This window comes from Octopus sinensis, linkage group LG6, assembly GCF_006345805.1.
Source record: "Octopus sinensis linkage group LG6, ASM634580v1, whole genome shotgun sequence".
Lineage (NCBI taxonomy): Eukaryota > Metazoa > Mollusca > Cephalopoda > Octopoda > Octopodidae > Octopus > Octopus sinensis.
In genome coordinates this window covers 78,466,977-78,485,976 of record NC_043002.1, presented here as the reverse complement: position 1 = coordinate 78,485,976, position 19,000 = coordinate 78,466,977, and the positions used below count along the sequence as shown (strand labels likewise).

The 19,000-nt window shown below is 34.8% G+C and overlaps 1 non-coding gene across 1 annotated transcript; it reads right to left on the bottom strand.

Annotated features, from left to right (window-relative positions):
* Window positions 1-5,908: 5,908 nt before the first annotated feature.
* On the bottom strand, window positions 5,909-5,980 carry Trnaw-cca. Its single transcript has one exon. It is a non-coding gene; the product is annotated as a tRNA-Trp (tRNA).
* Between the last annotated feature and the right edge of the window lie 13,020 nt (window positions 5,981-19,000).

Here is a 19,000-nt window from a genome sequence, read left to right as displayed (position 1 = left end):
CACTCCACTGCAGGATCTACCACAGCTGTTGAAGTCACTCTACACTGGCACAGCTACAGAGTCAAAGCATTTCCTCCATAACATCCGAAAGTACAATTGTGCATTTCAAATGACAGCTTTCGGTGCTAATCTTGTTCAAGAAGGCGGGTTTATGTCTACTTTCAAAGTGCAGGGACAGATTTACCATAGGATAGGATCGCCTGAATCTGCTGTAAATCAAGATCCTCAAATCTTTCAACTGTACTTAGTAGGCAATTTACATGAACAAGCCACCCAATGAAACTCCATTTCCACTGGCACTAAATTTCACCTGATAATGCAACTTCAAAACCTTTTGCACCAGAAAAACAGCTATGTATGCAGTTTCAGGTATGCCTTGGAAACAGAAGCTCCATCAAATCTTAATGTTGTCATTAATGCTCAGAAAAGATCATCTAGGGAACATGCAGGCCATTACAATGCACCCACATGCAATGAAATGGCTGTACTCCTTCACGGTGAACAGCACAATCCCTGAGACATTGTCCTTAGGTGACATGACACCACCCACCAACAAATTAGTGAAATGCACCGATCCTATGATACACTTCAATATCCACTTCTGATTGTTAACGGTGAGGACAGCTACCACATCAGTATACCACAGCAAGATCCCAAAAATCTTAATAAACATCTCAACAAGCCAGTATTCTGCATGGACTTCTACTCATATCGATTTATGACCCAAAACAACTGCTGTAATCACCTCCATCAGTCTCAAGAGCTGTTTCGTTGATTTGCAGTTGATATGTGCACAAAAATGGAATCAGAGAGATTGTGTTTCATCAGGTCACATAAAAAAAAAATTGTGCTCTGACAGCTACATCCATCTCTGAGATGTCATCAAAAATATTGCTGCTTCAACAAGCATAGGAAGAGTTTGCATCTTGTCCTCCACATTCACTGGAAGTCCCCAATACATGCATGCAAGAACACAGGATGCAATGATCTTTGTCCACCATTACGGCAGGCCTGACCTGTTCATAACTTTCACATGCAATCCCAAGTGGAAAGAAAGGCATGACTTCCCCGCCTGAGTTTTCCATCTGAAGTTAATCACTTGCATGGAGCTCATAAAAAAAAGGCAAGTCTTCAGACCCATACAATGTGACATGTACACAATTGAATAAAAAGGGGCCTTCCACATGCTCATATCCTGCTTTGGCTGTCAACGAAGATAAAATCCACTGACATCGACAAGATAATCTCTGCAGAGCTTTCTGATCCAGCTTTGCATAAAGTACTATACGAAATAGTTAGGGAAAACATGGTGCATGGTCCATGTGGGCATAGATTCAGCATAAACTCACCATGCTTGAAAGACAGCGTATGTTTGAAAAGGTTTGCAAGGAGGTTTCTACAAGTGCTGATTGGTATCCATCATGCAGATGGAGAAAACCAGAAGACGGTGGTTTCACAGCAACTATTGGACAGCAGTAGCTGGATTGTTCCCTACTGCCCAATCCTGTCAAAGACTTTCCATGCCCACATCAACGTTGAGTTTTGCAACTCCGTTAAGTCCATAAAGTATGTTTGTAAGTATGTGAACAAGGGTTCTGATGCTACAATGTTTGGACTTCAACAAGCATATCAAGAAATATAGCTAATAAGTAAGTCATGAATTCTGGCCCAACCCATATGTTTTTTACTGTTATTATCATTCCTCACCCTAGTATTGCTACATCTACTACTCTTATTATTATTGTTGATATTGTTAGTAATGAGCTATGAGTCTATTATTTAATTTGCTAATTTTATAATTAAATTAAATTTATCTAAATTTAAGGATATCATTAATTTCATTTCCAAATTCTTCTGTAATCCTTAGATTAAGGTCAATTTATTTAGAAGTTTAATTTAATTACCCTCTCAACTTGCTATTAGACATATATGTATGTGTGTGTCTCTTTGTGTCTGTGTTTATATCCCACCACTGCTTAACAACCGGTGTTGGTGTGTTTGCATCCCCTTAACTAAGCAGTTCAGCAGAGACCAATAAAATTAGCACCTAGCTTAAAAAAAAAAGCTAACTAGGTTTGATTCAGTTGATAAAAATTCTTCAAGACGGTGCCCCAGCATTGCCACCGTCTAATGACTGAAACAAGTGAAAGATAAAAGATATATCAATATATGTGTCGTTGGCACATAAGAAGCACCATACGAGTGAGGACAATGCCAGTGCTGTCTGACTGGCTCCTGTGCCAGTGGAATGTAAAAGCACCATTCAAGCATGACCGATGGCAGTGCCACCCGACTGGCTCCCATACCAGTGGCATGTAAAAAGCACCATTTGAGCGTGGTCGATACCAGTGCCATTTGACTGACCCCCATGCCAGTGGCACATAAAAAACACCCACTACACTCTCAGAGCGGCTGGCGTTAGGAAGGGCATCCAGCTGTAGAAGCCTTGCCAGGTCAGATTGGGGCCTGGTGCAGCCTCCTGGCTTGCCAGTCCTCAGTCAAGCCATCCAACCCATGTCAGCGTGAAAAGCGGATGTTAAACAACGACAATGACGATGATGATATGATTATTCTGAAATCTTATTTCTTTCAGACTACACACTTCTTATATCTAATGGTTTAATTTGAAACATTCAGTTGGCAAAGTTCCCCACAAAAATGTGTGTGTGTGTGTCAATGACCAGAACACTGATTTATTATACATTGCTTTCAACACTCCATAAACCTTAGACAAATTTCTGTTTGCTGCAATTAATATCTTGTGACATTAATTATAAGTTTACCTACAAACTGATGATTAACATTGCCAATTTACTTTTCAGATATATACATCTGGAATTACTTCAAAATATATCTCCATATCTTTTTATCTTTTACTTGTTTCAGTCATTAAACTGTGGCCAATAATTTTAGTCAAACAAATCAGGTCCAGTACTTTGTTTTTTTATTAAAAGCTTGGTACTTAATCTATTAGTATCTTTTTACCAAACTGCTAAGTTAAGGGTAATGAAATAAACCATCATTAATTGTTCAGTAGTTGCAGGGAGAGAGAGAGAGAGAGAGAGAGAGAGAGAGAGAGAGAGAAAGAGAGAGAGAGAGAGAGAAGAGAGAGAGAGAGAAGAGAGAGAGAGAGAGAGAGAGACGCACTCACACACACACATGCATATACAACAGGCTTCTTTCAGTTTCCATCTACCAAATCCACTTACAAAAATTTGGTCGGCTTGGAGCTATAGTAGTAGAGTAGAAGACATTTGCTTAAGATGCCATGCAGTGGGACTGAATCTAGAAACATATAGTTGGGAAGCATACTTCTTACTACACAGCCATGCATGCACGAATTTTCAGGATGATTGTGTTTTTGGTATTATTGGCTGTAGCATGTTATTAACTGAGAACAAGGATAGATGTTCTTCAAAACTGTTATATTTCATGTAAAATTTTGCTTCAGTTGTTTGAACAAATTCAAGAGAAAATCTTGATATCAAGTTATTATGACAGTTTTCTAATTTATTGTAACAAGACTAGTTTCTTTGAATTTTTAGTTTTCTGTCTTTGATAAACCAGAAGCTGAAGATTGCTTTAGGATTGAAATATTCATTAATATTACATTTGAGAATGTCAGCTTTATGGAAAGTATTACTTTATTTCCCATTACTTTAAAAATCAGATCACCTGATAATGTAACTTCTTCAATATTTTTTGACTAAAATGATTTATTTATTCTTTGCCCTTCAGTTATGGAAAAAGAAGATGCATAAAAAAATGAAATGCAGGTGTTTTTTTCTTCTTTTTCATTAGAATACATCTCATACATATCAAAAAGAAGATAATAGTTGTCACTTAATCATGTTAACTCCAATTTGATCTTCAGAAATTCAATCCTCTGATCTTTAATTTTCTCTAAAGATGGTTTTCTCGGTAACCGTCTTGTTTCACAGTTTGCAGAAATTTTTTAATGGATTTTTAGCTATTATTAATATGTAGGGGAGCAAGCTAGCAGAATCATTCCTAAGTCTGACAAAATGCTTAGCAGAATTTCTTCTGGTTCTTTAAGTTCTGAGTTCAAGTGTTGCCTGGGTCAACTTTGTCTTTCATCCTTTCAGGGTTGATAAAATAAGAACCAGTTGAGAACTGGGGGTCACTGCAATCACTAATCTCCTTCTCTTAAAATATTGCTGACACCATGCCAAAATTTGAAACCATTAATATTAATATTTTGACATAAATTTTCATAATTACTTTGTCTAAGAGATTAATTGGAAAACTATTTGTATGTATAGTGGTACTTAGCATTTGAAATTCTGATATTTCAGTAACAAGAAAAAGACCACAATATATCAGGTGATTTTGGCCTGAATTTTGGCCAGTTGTATTTCAGATGCATTCATATGATTGCATGATTTGAATGGAAGTTTCTATGCAATTTCCTGCCAAAATATGGTTATAATTGTTGATGTGTGGGACAAGCAACAGATAGGTTTGAGAGAAGACAGATGAACACATGCTTATTAGATGATTCTTGGTTAACCATGCAGCTCAACCTTGGGTTAAAAAAGAATCACTTTGTCTACTATGAACACAGAACTTTCTTGCCTTTCATCTGATACAAAGATAAAACCTCACTTCTTGCCAGCATGTATTCTCACCTCTTACCAAATATACATACATAAACATACTTCTAACCTTTGTAATAGAATTATGTATACAAATGTGATTCATTGAAAACTAAATATCATTGCTTGGTTTTATATGATAGCAGCATACAGCCAGACCAAATAATCTAGCTCTCAAATAACTAAGTTACACTAGCAACATTGACATTCAACCAAGTTACACTGCTGACATTGATGTAAGAAATGACAGTCTAACCAAGCTACATATGTATCCCAAATAAAAAAATTCCAAGTTTCTAGGGAGGTTTTCAGTCAATGTATGCAAATTTCTGACTGCAATGAATGGTCTATATATCTTATTAAAATATTGGATGGAACATCATCTTTTAGCCTTGCACAGGCACCATTATACTAACATTGTCACTACTAACTGTTTCAAGTTTCTTCAAGTTTAGCTTTTTAGACAGTCATAGATACCATGTGGGCTTGCCTGACACATGTCTAGATGCTACACCTCTTCTGAGACCTGTATGCCTTAGTCAGAGAATCATCTTTTGCTATTTGACTCATAACTAGGGCCCTTGGCAGCTTGGCAGGTGCTACCATTCCAGGCCAGAGCAGACCTGACAGTAGTGCTGACTAAAGGGTAGTTCCATTCTTCCCCCCAAATTTCTAAACTCTCAAGCTGGAGTCTCACCACCAGATGCTGTTTGGTGTCTTTTGCAGGACAGAAGCTTTTTAAATCTCAAACCTTACATCCGATGGTATTTTTGGTGTTTCAGTATATAAAGCTACATAACTATAATCTATAACAGATTATAACATCTTAATTAAAATGACTTAGTGTGATTGCAGCTTGTATGCTTATGAATTTGTAGAATTAAGTATTCATTTGTTTTAATCAGGCAAGATACATCTTAATGGGTTCTTGTGTATTTGTAGTACACCTCTGATACTATAAAAGGGTTCCAGTTCAGCTGTAAAGGAAAAGTAAGTTCATTTTCTGGATTGTTGACTTAATCTGTTGTCCCATTGGACACTCACTGGCCTTATGGGGTATTTTTGTGGATTCCTCTAGTCTGGGAATAACTTTTGCCTTTCATCAAGTCCCGGAAAAAGATCATGTGCACTACCCATCCTTCTCTGAGTGTTCTCTTAAACAGAGGCCCAGACGTCACATCTCCCAAGATAGCTTTTTGATGTCAAAGAATGAAAAAGCAGAAGTAAAATTGAAATAAAACATCTCAATTAACTGCCAACAAATTTAAGAAAATTTAGGAAAAAAAGTATTATGACCCCGACGTGATTCGAACACGCAGCCTTCTGATCTGGAGTCAGACGCGCTACCGTTGCGCCACAGGGCCTCACGATACTTCGGCTCCTAATATAGTTATTTAATTGCAATATAAGGTTGAATTGTAGATAATTGTTCTATACTTCTTTTGAATTTTAAAATTGTTTACACTAAGAGCATTCGATAACTTAAATAATTTGTTTCGCCTTCTGCTTTAAATATCCATTTCCATATCATGTGATAAAAATTACTTCATTGTTCTGACCTTCTCGTTTACCCTTTATATGACTTTCGTTATATAAACTCGGTAGTTAAGTTGGTAGTTTCAAACAAAGAAAGAAAATATTAATACTTATTTTATTAACCGTTAAAATAAGTATACTCAGTAAATATCAAATTATTTAGCATATGCTACGTAACTTCGGATAGAAATATCAGGAATATATAGGTTATTTGTAAACAAATACACTACTCTCTACCTTTCCTTTTAAAATGGAGACAGCGCATATGTTCAGTGACGAATATTTGGCTGAAAGGAAAACGGAGGTGTCTCGAAAGGTTATTTATACATATCCATTTATTATACATAATGTTATGTTTTGGCGATTTATCTGTTATTAAATTGTTTATTTCAAGTTTGAAACCACGTATAGCTTCAAAGAATAAAATTGCCATCTCTGAATAGGTTGTACCTATTTACCTCAACCAATAATAATTCGGCATTTATTTGTCTTAGTGGGAAAGAAAAATTACCCTAATCCTGTTGGAACAGGCGGAGAAATATGAACAAGTGCTTAATTATAAAGTATATGGAGAATAATTAAGGGTGGTGCTAGTACACTTTCTCTAACAACTTCTCTTGACGTCAGGTTAAAAGCTATATATATATAAACTCTTTGCATTGGTTCCCGTCAAGTATATTTTCACTTTGACGTGTTTTCTCTGGATGCTGTAATAAACAACATACGCAAAAATAGAGTTCAAAATTTTGCCAGTGCAGATTGGCTACGATTCAAGAGTCCAAACGATTCAACCACTGAAACCCCACAGATTATTACCAGTTCTAACACTGGGAAAATTGTGACTCTGAGCTAAATGAAAGTAAAGTGCTGTTGAATAAAGTGTGCTATTGGTGCCCAAGAAGGAATTATAGGACTGCCCATACCTATTTCTTTATTACCCACAAGGGGCTAAACATAGAAGGGACAAACAAGGACAGACATAGGTATTAAGTCGATTACATCGACTCCAGTGCGTAACTGGTACTTAATTTATCGACTCCGAAAGGATGAAAGGCAAAGTGGACCTCGGCGGAATTTGAACTCAGCACGTAACGGCAGACGAAATACGGCTACGCATTTCGCCCGGCGTTCTAAACTTTCTGCCAGCTCACCGCCTTACCATTAACTATTATCCTGCTAAAAGCCATAAGATTGCCTTAAGCCACGATTATGGCTTTAAATAAACTCAGTTTTCAATCGTACATGACTGCCGATTAAACCTACCCACTTAATTTTTCTTCACAAATTGTAGACTTCGTTATAAACATTATGATATATTAATAGTGTGCCACCTGGTTGTTTATTTTATATTACAATACGAAATTGTGTAGTGTAATTCTGATAGTGTACACTCAGGTGAATATCATTATCTGCTCTGAGATCGCGATCACCTAACTATCGAAAATAATTCTGAGTGAACAGATATACATAGACCTTTTTTTTTTAGAATGTCCGATTCTAGTTCTGGAGATTATGACTGTGACTTGTATTCCTCTAATTACGAGGGTTCAGATTAGAAGAAACTGAAGACACCAGCTTTCCGTTACACCTTCATTCAGTGTGAATGATCCTCGGTCGGTTATTGCTCCTGCGCATGGTTTCCATTGTTCAGAGCAAACCGGGATATTAACGTCAATTTGAACTATTAACTTGGAACTAGTAGATTTCTTATTGGCTTTATTTACTCCAGACCTCTATCAAGCAATTGTTGAGGAGACTAACAGTTATGGTAACAGAGGAGACTAACAGTTATGGTACAGAAACAGACATCTCTGAGGACGACGATTGATAGGATTGATCTGGGCTTATAATTGGAGGGATGAAAGGTAAAATAAACTTTGGTGGGATTTGGACTCAGGATGATGGACGAGGAAATCAGTTGACCACCAGTTAGAATACCTAGCAATATTTAGTTATATCCATTTACATTGTGAGTTCAAGTCCCGCATAGTCATCTTAACCTTCCATCCTTCCCGGGTCAATAGAATAAACATCAGCCAAATACTTGGATAGATTCGATTGACTGTGACTCTGTGCTAATGTTAAAAACCTATGATAAAATAAAGAAATACTTGATACCCTGAATGGTAAATAGAGTAAAAACTTTTTGAATTCCTTTGCCATCTACATTGACTTAAAGTGCAGGGTACTTGAACTAAATATGACAGTTTGCATAAAAGGAAAAGAAAAAATATCTCATCCAAAAATAAAAGTATCTTAAAAATAAAATCAAAACATATCTACTAGATTATGGCTACTCAAAGTAGCCATCCTCAGCTTCTACCATGGCCTTAAAATGGCTCTGGAACCTGGGGCATGTATTCCTCATTGATACCTGTGAATATATGTTGTTTGTTCTCTCTATTTTTTCAGCTTCAAGAATTTATTATACTACAGGAAGAACTTAAAACTATAAAAAAGGATGCTGTAAGTATGCCGTGGTCATATATACAATGTTTCATTTACTTTTGTCAGATTTAAGTCTCCACAAGAGAAGCGGTGATTGTAGACATTTTTGACTGAATGCGACTTAGTTTTGAGACTGACTAGGGAAGATGAGGGCAGTTAATTTAATTTTCTATTTAATCTATGGAAATGCTGCATGTTTCAATGAAATCTACAGCTCTGTAGATAAGATTACTCAGTCTTTAGCATGGCATTTAGTTGCAGGTCTGGTATTGATAAAAGTGGAAATGACATGGTCACTGAGTTTATCACAAAACCTCTGTAGCAGTTTTAAAGGTAGAGAGAGGACATATGACATATGTCAGCAAATTAAATATTGCTTAATCAACCTCATCTTATGTCTACTCTCCATGTTAGCATGGGTTGGAGAAATCACAATTCAGTCAGTTCGTTTGGTGTAATTGCCCTTCTGGATGTAGCTAAGAGACCACACCCTGGAGAGCAGTCTCTTCTCATTTTGGAATGGTTTTTACAGCTGTATGCTCTTCCTAACACCAGATTTTTTATACTGTGTATGGGGATGCATTTTTTCTGTGGTACCAGCACTGCTTTTCCTACAAGTCACTGTGTGTATTTCCATTTTAGAATAAGTAGTTAACTACACTACATTGTTGTTTGTTACAAGAAGTGACTAAAAGAACTGGCAACAAGAAAAGCAGCTAGAAACAAAACATTACCACTGGTAACCTATTCCATACATGTAAGCATGGAAAAGCAAACTCAAAATGACAATGATGATGGTGGTAATGGTTGTGGTGATAATTTTTTTTTTTTACTAGTAATCCACATAGTCTAAAAGTGGAATATGTTTTCTGTTTGGTACATCCATCTAAATAGCTTTATACTTTGCTCATGAGTAGAGAACATCACAGTTATTGTACTTCATTAAAATGTATCTATTAGAATCTGCAAATGCAGAATAGAATTGTTGTTTTATTTAAACCTTGGTTTATTAACTTATTAATGTATCTTAACCAAATAGCTAATGCAATTTTTGCAACAAATTTATAAATTATTGCCAAATTCCATCATGTAATCTTTACAAGTTCTTTTAAATAAGCACGATGTCAATTTTTATAGACATTTGAATTGATCTGAGTACATTACAGATATTTATTTAACACATATTAGAGTTGATAAATGCAAATTTAAACTCTAGCATGATTTGAGTTCAAAACCAAGGAAAACAAACTTAAATACAGTGTTTACTCAAGTCATCTTCACTTCTTTGTATTACAAAACATTATTCAATATTTGTGTACACTAAGATTCATATATTTTAATTGCTTATCTTTCAGAATTTTTATAATCAACAACCAAACAGTAACATATACTTTAAGGTAGACAATAAAGACAAAGTATCACTTCAGTGTCAAGGTATTGTTTCTTTTTCTCTCTCTTTATATGTAATATCTTATTCATCAATGTTTAAAATAATTTTATCTCATAGGTTAAATGGTAATGTTAGACTACCTTCTGCTAACATCTTTCAACTTGATATTTTTTTATGCTGTTCCTTTGAATCCATTTTTATTGAGTCACTCTGCTGAAGAGTTTCTTATGCTGCAGAATAAACTTGTCTTTTGATAATAAGCTAATCTCTATGGCTTCATGCATTTTAGTAGAACTTAGAAAGTTAGGTTTTATAGAGGAAATAATGAAAGCAATATATTAGGCATAAATTTGTTCCACAACCACATGGTTTCATGTTCAGCTCTATTAGGCAGCACATACCTTGAGTAAATGTCTTCTACTATAACTCCAGGCTGACCAATGGCTTGCAAATCATATTGGTTGGCAGAAACTGTATGGAAAGCAGCGAGCTGGCAGAAACGTTGGCATGCTGGCTGAAATGCTTAGCGCTATTTTGTCTGTATTTATGTTCTGAGTTCAAATTCCGCCAAGGTCGACTTTGCCTTTCATCCTTTCGGGGTCGATAAATTAAGTACCAGTTACACACTGGGGTTGATCTAATTGACTTAATCCCTTTGTCTGTCCTTGTTTGTCCCCTTTATGTTTAGCTTCTTGTGGGCAATAAAGAAATAAGAAACTGTATGGAAGCCTGTTGTGTGCATGTGTGTACATAAATGATAATATTCTACAATTTTGTTTGTCACTATTTCAGCAAAAGAGCTGTATAATGTTTACATTCCTTGTTGACATTTTGACCAGTTAGTTGTTCTATAATTTTGAAGATCAATCCCTTACTTGAAAAACTATAATGGTTGGCAACAGGAAATTCAGCCAGCCATAAAAATACTGACTCAAGACTCTTTTCAAACAAATGATAGAAAAACTGATGTTAAATGAATGAACAAGGAATCTATTTGATATTGACACTTCTCCAAAGTTTTACTCTCTGGATTCAGATTATTAAAGCTTTCAGTTTTTTGTTATTAGTTTTCAGTAAGGCAGCAAGTTGGCAGAATTATTATTCATGTTCAGCTCTATTAGACAGCACATACCTTGACAAAATGGTTAGCAGCAATTTTGTCTGCCTTTACATTCTGAGCTCAAATTCTGCTGAGGTCAGCTTTGCTTTTCATCTTTCCAGGGTCAATAAAATAAATACCAGTTAAGTACTGGGGTCGATGTAATCAACTTCCTCCTCCCCAAAAATCTGTTGGCCCTGTGCCAAAATTTGAAACCATTATGAGTCGACAGCATGAGAAATTTCTTCATTATCACTATTGCACTATTTTAAATTTGTTTATTCAATACTGACATAGTTTTTGTCTTTAGCTAAGAGATAATCTGCTACTCACATTATCTCCTGACTATAGAGAAATAGAGACACATAAAAGAGGAGATTTGTAAGAAAGGATAGCCAGACCAAGAAGACTTTAAAACAAGAAAAATTTCTAAAAAGAGTTATATTCGTTATATCTTTAATTACAAAGAGTAAATGGGTGAGAGAAAGAGTGAGAGATTTTTAGCTGCAGTTTATTCTGCAAATAAACTGAATATATAAGGTTTCAAATAATCCTTAAATTTGTGATACAAATTTATTTTTCAGATTCCATAGCAAAACTGAAAGAAGAGATGAAAAATTTGGAACAAATGACACCCAAAACAAGCTGAAAATATTTCTCTGAGAAATTTGTTTGTTTCTGTAAAAATGTAAATAAAACAAAAATATATATCTTTTTATTAAATATTGTCTTATTTTAATATTGCGAAGGCTTGGCAGGTATGGCTACCCTAGACTGATGACGAGCAATGGACTCAGAAACATGCATGTCTCTAGGTGCTAGCCCTAGCTGGTGGGGGTGCTTGCCTCCCCTTCGCAAATATAAGGACACAGGAAATGTGTCAAGGCCGACAGGAACCGTCGATGCTTCCTAGGGCTAAATAGCAGTGGTGTAATTCCCTTTATGGGACTCACATTATGTTGACAGTATACAACCACTCTATCGCTCCACCACCGCTCATGTCTCTCTGAGACATTTAGAAATTCAAAATTCAATATTTCTAATTTTGTCTTATTTCAATTCAGACCAAAAAAATAAATATTTTCATCATTTACAAGATAATTCAAATTAATTACTGTAAGTCTTTAACTGTGATATCAAATTTTGTGATTATTCCAGTAATGATTTCAAATATCCACCAAAAAATAAAAGGGGATTTTCGTGCAAGTCACATTGCCTTAGTAAACTTTATGTATTTCAACAAAAAGTAATTTCAAACCTGACATTCCCAAACAAAAGATAGATTGATGTATAAAACCGCTTTCTGCTGTTAAGGGTAATGAGGTGATATATATATCTGATGTCTGCAGTAAAAAGGTTGAATCAAAGTGGAATTTTTTATTTATTGATATATATACTAGCAGTATCGCCTGGCGTTGCTTGGGTTTGTTTTGATCCTTTAGATTTGGAATTTTTGAAAAGTAAAAATTTTGCATTATGTAGCTTGTTATTCTCTTTAAGTGAACATTTTCCTGGTTGAAATACACCGAAAAGTAGTGACACGGCAGTCAAAAAATCGTAAAAAATAGGGATTTTCGTAGAAAAAAAAAGCACCTTTTTGATGTAAATAATTTTTCGTGTTAACATGGTCCAATTTGAATGCTAACCACTAGGTCACATCTCTTCACACAGGATAATATAGTTGCTACATAAACAGGAGAAAACTACTTCGAGAGCAGTATCATTCCTAGTATTTATGATTCAATGTAAAATACATGTACATCATAAAGTGTAATCAAACACTTTATAAAAATAACAACAAATTTTAACTTATTTTTGTTTTTCATTTTAAAATTAATACTGAAATAGTATGTCTTAATCTGATTTTCAAGGATAGATAACTCCTACTTCTTGTTTGAATTAAGGAACTTCGTTTAAAATAAACATGTCTATAACATATTTGAATTTTATGCATATTATATCAATTTTTTTTCACTTTATATAATTAAACTTTTTCAGAACTAAATCAGTTTTGATATTTATCTATTTGTTTCAGGCATACCCACCTGTTTATGGATAGACTGTAATCTAATTTTTTAAGTCAGTATTAATTCTGAGTACGCTAGTATGGTTTCTACTGTGTTCAGACATGTTGCTACAACTCTACACTTCACAGGCAGCAGTAGGAAAGGATACATTAAGAAGTAAAATAGGAGAAAAGAAGCCAAGAGTCTGTAGCTAAATGAAAAAGCAAATTTGAGGAATTAACAAAAATATTGAGAAAATAGCAAAATCTTTACAAGGAAATATTTCTACAATAAGAGATACTATGAAATTTGATGAAGATAGATGAAAATTTAAATGGAGTGTGCATTAAAATCATTGATTAAAGTGTGTTGGTGATGTGGAATCAGTGAAATAACAGAGTAGGAACATTGTTTCTACAGTTTATGAAAATGAGAATACTATTAATGCTTGTCTGGTGAGTACTTAAAAATAAATAATGGTACTACAAAAGAAAATACCTAAATCAATGATACAAAAGACAGGATTTTGCTATTGGTTCACATCGTTCATTTTTTAAATATTTGTTATTCCAAGGTAGCATGGGCTAGATGGAGACATGAGTATTTGAGGCAGCATTTTGCAGTCAGATGCCTTTCCTGTTGCCAACTCTTATCCAGCTTTTTTTTTATTCAACTGATCAATATGGAATATCCTTTATGCATGCACTCACATAAAGATATACATATATATATATATATATATGTATCGTCATTAACACTTCAGTGTCCACTTTTCCATGCTCTCACAGGTCAGATGGGATTTGTTGAGGCAGATTTTCTCTGGTTAGATGCTTTTACTATCTCCAACCCTTACCTGTTTCCAAGTAGGGTAGTATTTCACCATAGCTGTATATTTTCACAGAAGACTGTTAGTGAAGGACACTGCTTCCAAGACAGTGATGCTTGTTTGCAACTATGATGTGGAAAAAAGAAGAGACCAACACATACACAAAACATATATATATATATACATGTATACAATGGGCTTCTTTCAGTATTTATCAATAAAATCCACTCACAAGGTTTTGGTCAGCCCAGAGCTCTAGTAGAAAAACATTTGGCAAAGTGTCATGCAGTGGGACTGAACCCAAAACCATGTGATTGGAAAGCAAGCTTCTTAACACCAAAACTGATGCACCTTATTTTAATTTGATCAAGAAAAATATCACATTTGATATTTTGAAGATAAATCATCTGGATATATAGATTTTGGATTATCTGTGATAATTGTTTTCTGTTAATCTATATTAAAGTGTGATAAGAAAAATTGGTTGATATTGCAATCATATCAAAAAATTTGGATGGTAAATTAGACTAGATATATATATATGTGGCTGTGTGGTAAGAAGCTTGCTTCCCAACTACATGGTTCCAGGTTCAGTCCGATTGTGTGGCACCTTGGGCAATTATTTTCTTCTAAAGCTTTGGCCAACCAAAGTCTTGAGAGAGGATTTGGTAGACAGAAACTATAAAAAGTCCTTCTCATACATATATGTGTGCGTTTTTGTCATCCACCATCATTTGATAACCAGTGTTAGTGTCTCTTGTTGGTTTGATAAAAAAAGACCAATTAAATAAGTACCAGGTGTGAGAAAAGAGTAGCAGGGTTGATTTATTTGACTAAAAATTATTCTAGGTGGTACTCCAGCATGGCCATAGTCTAATGACTGAAACAAGTAAAAGATACTACAGCAAAAATATTCTTAAATTTTTCAGAATGTTTAAATATTTCTGGTCATCAGAGTTATCTTTTCCCAAATTTAATATTCATTAATTTGAAGAGGCAATATGGTTATTGTTAAAAAAGCATTTATAATTTTTTAATGCAATATTTGGTAGGTAATAGTTCTTTCTGATAGAACCCTATGGAGGAGATGCCTGAGGATCTACTCCCATGACCTTCCCAGGAACAGTGAGAAAGAAAATGGATGGATATATAGATGGCATACAATGCTTAATATTGAATTTAGAAGGTATGTATTTTTGAAGAAGTCGTGCTGGGCAAAATGCTTAGTGGTATTTCGTCTGTCTTTATGTTCACATTCTGCTGAGATCGGCTTTGCCTTTCATCCTTTTGGGGGTCGATAAATTAAGTACCAGTTGTGTACTGAAGTATCGACTGCCCCCCTCCCCCACCAAAAAAAAATTTGGGGCCTTGTGCCTAGAGTTGAAAAGAATATATGTATTTTTGGTTTAGTCCTCCAAAGTACATCTGTTAACATGATTGGAACTTAAACTTCAACTTGGGGTCTTTCAAAGTTTAGTAACCTTACAAAAACGAACTATAATTTTCAGTTGGATTATATACTATTCTTAATAGCCTGGAGAGGATTCTAATAAAATACAAAGCTCGGTTGTAAGGGTTAAAAAAACTGCTTCTGAGTTGTTAATCTTGAGGACAGTGTAAAATAATAGAATTGATGACAAATTAAATAACCAGCACAGCTGTCACATTGCACGTGACTTAAATACTTAATTACACACACCCTTTGATAACAGTTAATGTTGCACATCCAATGGCACACTCTGAATTCGATACCTGTGTCTCACTCTCAAATGATATTACATTCTTCAGAAAGGTGGCAAGCTGGCAGAAATGTTAGCATGCTAGGCGAAATGCTTAGTGGTATTTCGTCTGCTGTCACGTTCTGAGTTCAAATTCTGCCAAGGTCGACTTTGTCTTTCATCCTTTCAGGGTCGATAAATTAAGTACCAGTTATGCACTGGGGTCGATGTAATCGACTTAATCCTTTTGTTTGTCCCCTCTAAGTTTAGCACCCTGTGGGCAATAAAGAAATAAGAAATGTTAGCATGCTGGGTGAAATGCTTAGTAGTATTTCGTCTGCCTTTATGTTCTGAGTTCAAATTCTGTTGAGTCAACATTGCCTTTCATCCTTCCAGGGTCGATAAATTAAGTACCAATTGCATACTGGGGTAGATCTAATCGACTACCCCCCCCCGTCCCCAAATTTTCAGGCCTTTGTACCTAGAGTAGAAAAGAATATTACATTCTTCAGAGAAACTCTTTGTTGCCAAAAGAGATAACAGCTTGCCTGCCTTTTTCTACCCAAGACATATTCTAACAACCATACTTGCACTATTATGTCCTCCAGCATTAATTAGGTTACCTAAGTACAAGAAACTATTTACTAAATGTAGAATACACAGGAAATTAAATTTGAGAACAGCTATACCTAACTATCATGTGCCTTTTCGTTCTGGTTCTGTCAATATGCCAGATATCCTTTCTGCAACTATAGTGTAGCTATTGCTTACACTGAGTACACTGCATTGATTTAATACTTTTCTTATATACTAGAACTACATAGTTGTCACTGAAACTTGCCCCCAGGTACTAGGTGCCATATTGACCACTGGATCTTTTGGCTTGGAACCATTCTACTATGTTTGGAACTTAATCCTTTTATGCCCACATTTCTAATGTAAAGCTTCAATTACTTTCAAAAATGATCAAGAATTTGGTAAAATAACTCACTTTTTCACTAGTTTGCGATTATCTGACATAATTCTACAGAATGATACTAAAATCATGATAGGTTTAACTCTTTAGCATTCAAACCGGCCATATCCAGTATTCTACCTGTTTTATATTCAAACTATCTTACAGCGTCATTCTAAACCCAAACAATCACATCATCAAAATTTCGAAGCTAAGAGAAAATGCATGAGTAATTGAAAACATTGTAAATAAACAAACATTACATTCAACAGAGCAATCTGAATGCTCAAGGGTTAAATTTAGATCTGTAAAAGACATTTTTGTCTCAGAGAAAAAGAGGTGTCCTCAAGCAACTTGGCATCAGAAGGGTTAATGTGCTACTTAACATATTTTGAAATAAAAATGTGGCCATCAGAGCATATAAACCTCTAAATCATAACTGTCCTCACGCATTTGTCTTTGACTATTCTCTGCTTTCTCAGCACCCACCACATTACAAAGTATGTGTGGGATGATGTCATATGCCTCTCCAAGTTATAACACTTACGAATAGGAGAAATGCTCAGCTTATGTAACTGCCAAATGATATGATGATAGATTGCTTTATTTACTCCAACAGCAGTTGTTATTAGTCAAATATAGAGAGATACATATTGGTTGAATGTACATGCATGCATTTTATTCAAGAGTAGGGAAATCATTGTAATAGCACTAGAAGAGACATAGAAAAAAAAAAGTAGAACGTTTATGAGTCAGTAGCTGGATTTTTGCCAATCAGTTAAATGGTCTTTTAGTAGACGCTAGTGTATGTAGCAGCACACCATCCCATAAGTATGAGCAGTACAGTAGTGGAGGGCCTTGCTTGTGTAAACAGCATGCAGCTGAGCTGAAGTACTTCCCGACTCTTAAGAGGAATTCCAGTATTTATGATGTTTTGGTAATGCTATAGATGTGAGGATATCATGAAAGATCGTGAAGCTTTGCATTGACAACTGTTGCTATATGATGCTATGTTAATACATATGTTAGCCCTGGTTGAGCAGACTTATTAGCCCTTTTTATAACAGTAGGGTATGATTTGAATGAACATCCACATACAAGTTTTTTGGGGTCAATATTGTTTTTACATTTGAGTTTCTGTGTAGATTGGTAGTTAGTGTTTTAGTTTAGTCTATATGTACGGTCTTAAACTTTGACAAAAAGGAAATTTTTTTTGGTGGTAGTGGGGAGTTGATTACATTGACACCAGGACTTAAAGTGGTGCTAATTATATCAACTTTGAAAGGGTGAAAGACAGTTATCCTCACTGGTATTTGAACTTGCGAGTGTAAACAGCCAGGAGAAAGGCTACTAAGCATTTTGTCCAAAACACTAATGATTTTCCCAGCTCACTACTTTTTAGTCTACTAATATGATGTTTGAAAGGAACAAAGACAAATAAATAATCTCCTTACTCAATTAACAACAGACAGCTTATCTCCATTTGAAAAGCATATGTATAACAACATGTGAATGTTGTAGTTTGAAAGGTCAGAGTTGAGTATATTCCAAGAATGGTAGCCAAGAACAGAATCAAATCTAGGGTATAAAGTGCTTTGGAAAATGTAGACAGATCACTGGATGACGCTTGCATGAAACTGATACTAGGTAACACAAGTGTCAGAGCAAGGAAGATTTAGGATTGGATGAAGAGATTCTGTAGTGCTGAATTGTCTTAACCCTTACCTATATGGTAAGATATATTAAAATATTGACCCAAACTAAAAGAGGTAAAAATAGAGTAATTTTAAAACAATTAATAAATTGTTTTTGTTTTCCTTCCACAAAAGCAAAAAACATTTTATAAAAATTATGAGATTTGGATAAATTTTTATGTTGTGAAGATATGCAAGTACTGATGCTTCAAATAAAACCTTTCTTCAAAGAAATAAATTTTTTTCATGTTTAGGATAGTATTGTATAAATGTATTTGATATGCACAATGTTATCTTAAACATACATATTTTTCTTACTTTGTTAATTTATTAAATGATTTTGGCTGATGCAGAATACCAGTTTCTGTAATTATTAAACTTTTCTTTTATGTAATATTCAATTTTATTGTATTGTATCAATACCATGGGTAAACTGGATCAGAATCTTGAAATAAATTACTTACTTGCCTCTATGTTAAAAGCATAATAAATATTTCAAAAGTTGCCAAATGCAGCCTGAAAAACTTCTGTATGCCATTTAAATAAATACATATTAAAAGCAAGGTGGCAATAAATAACCAACCAACCTCTCTTACTCAGTTGCAGGCCATCAGACAAAAGCTCTCCAATCAGCAATCACAAGCCCTGTCATGAGTCAACTTCAAGCAAATTTTTCTCACACATACACACACAAATTAAAATACAGTAAAAC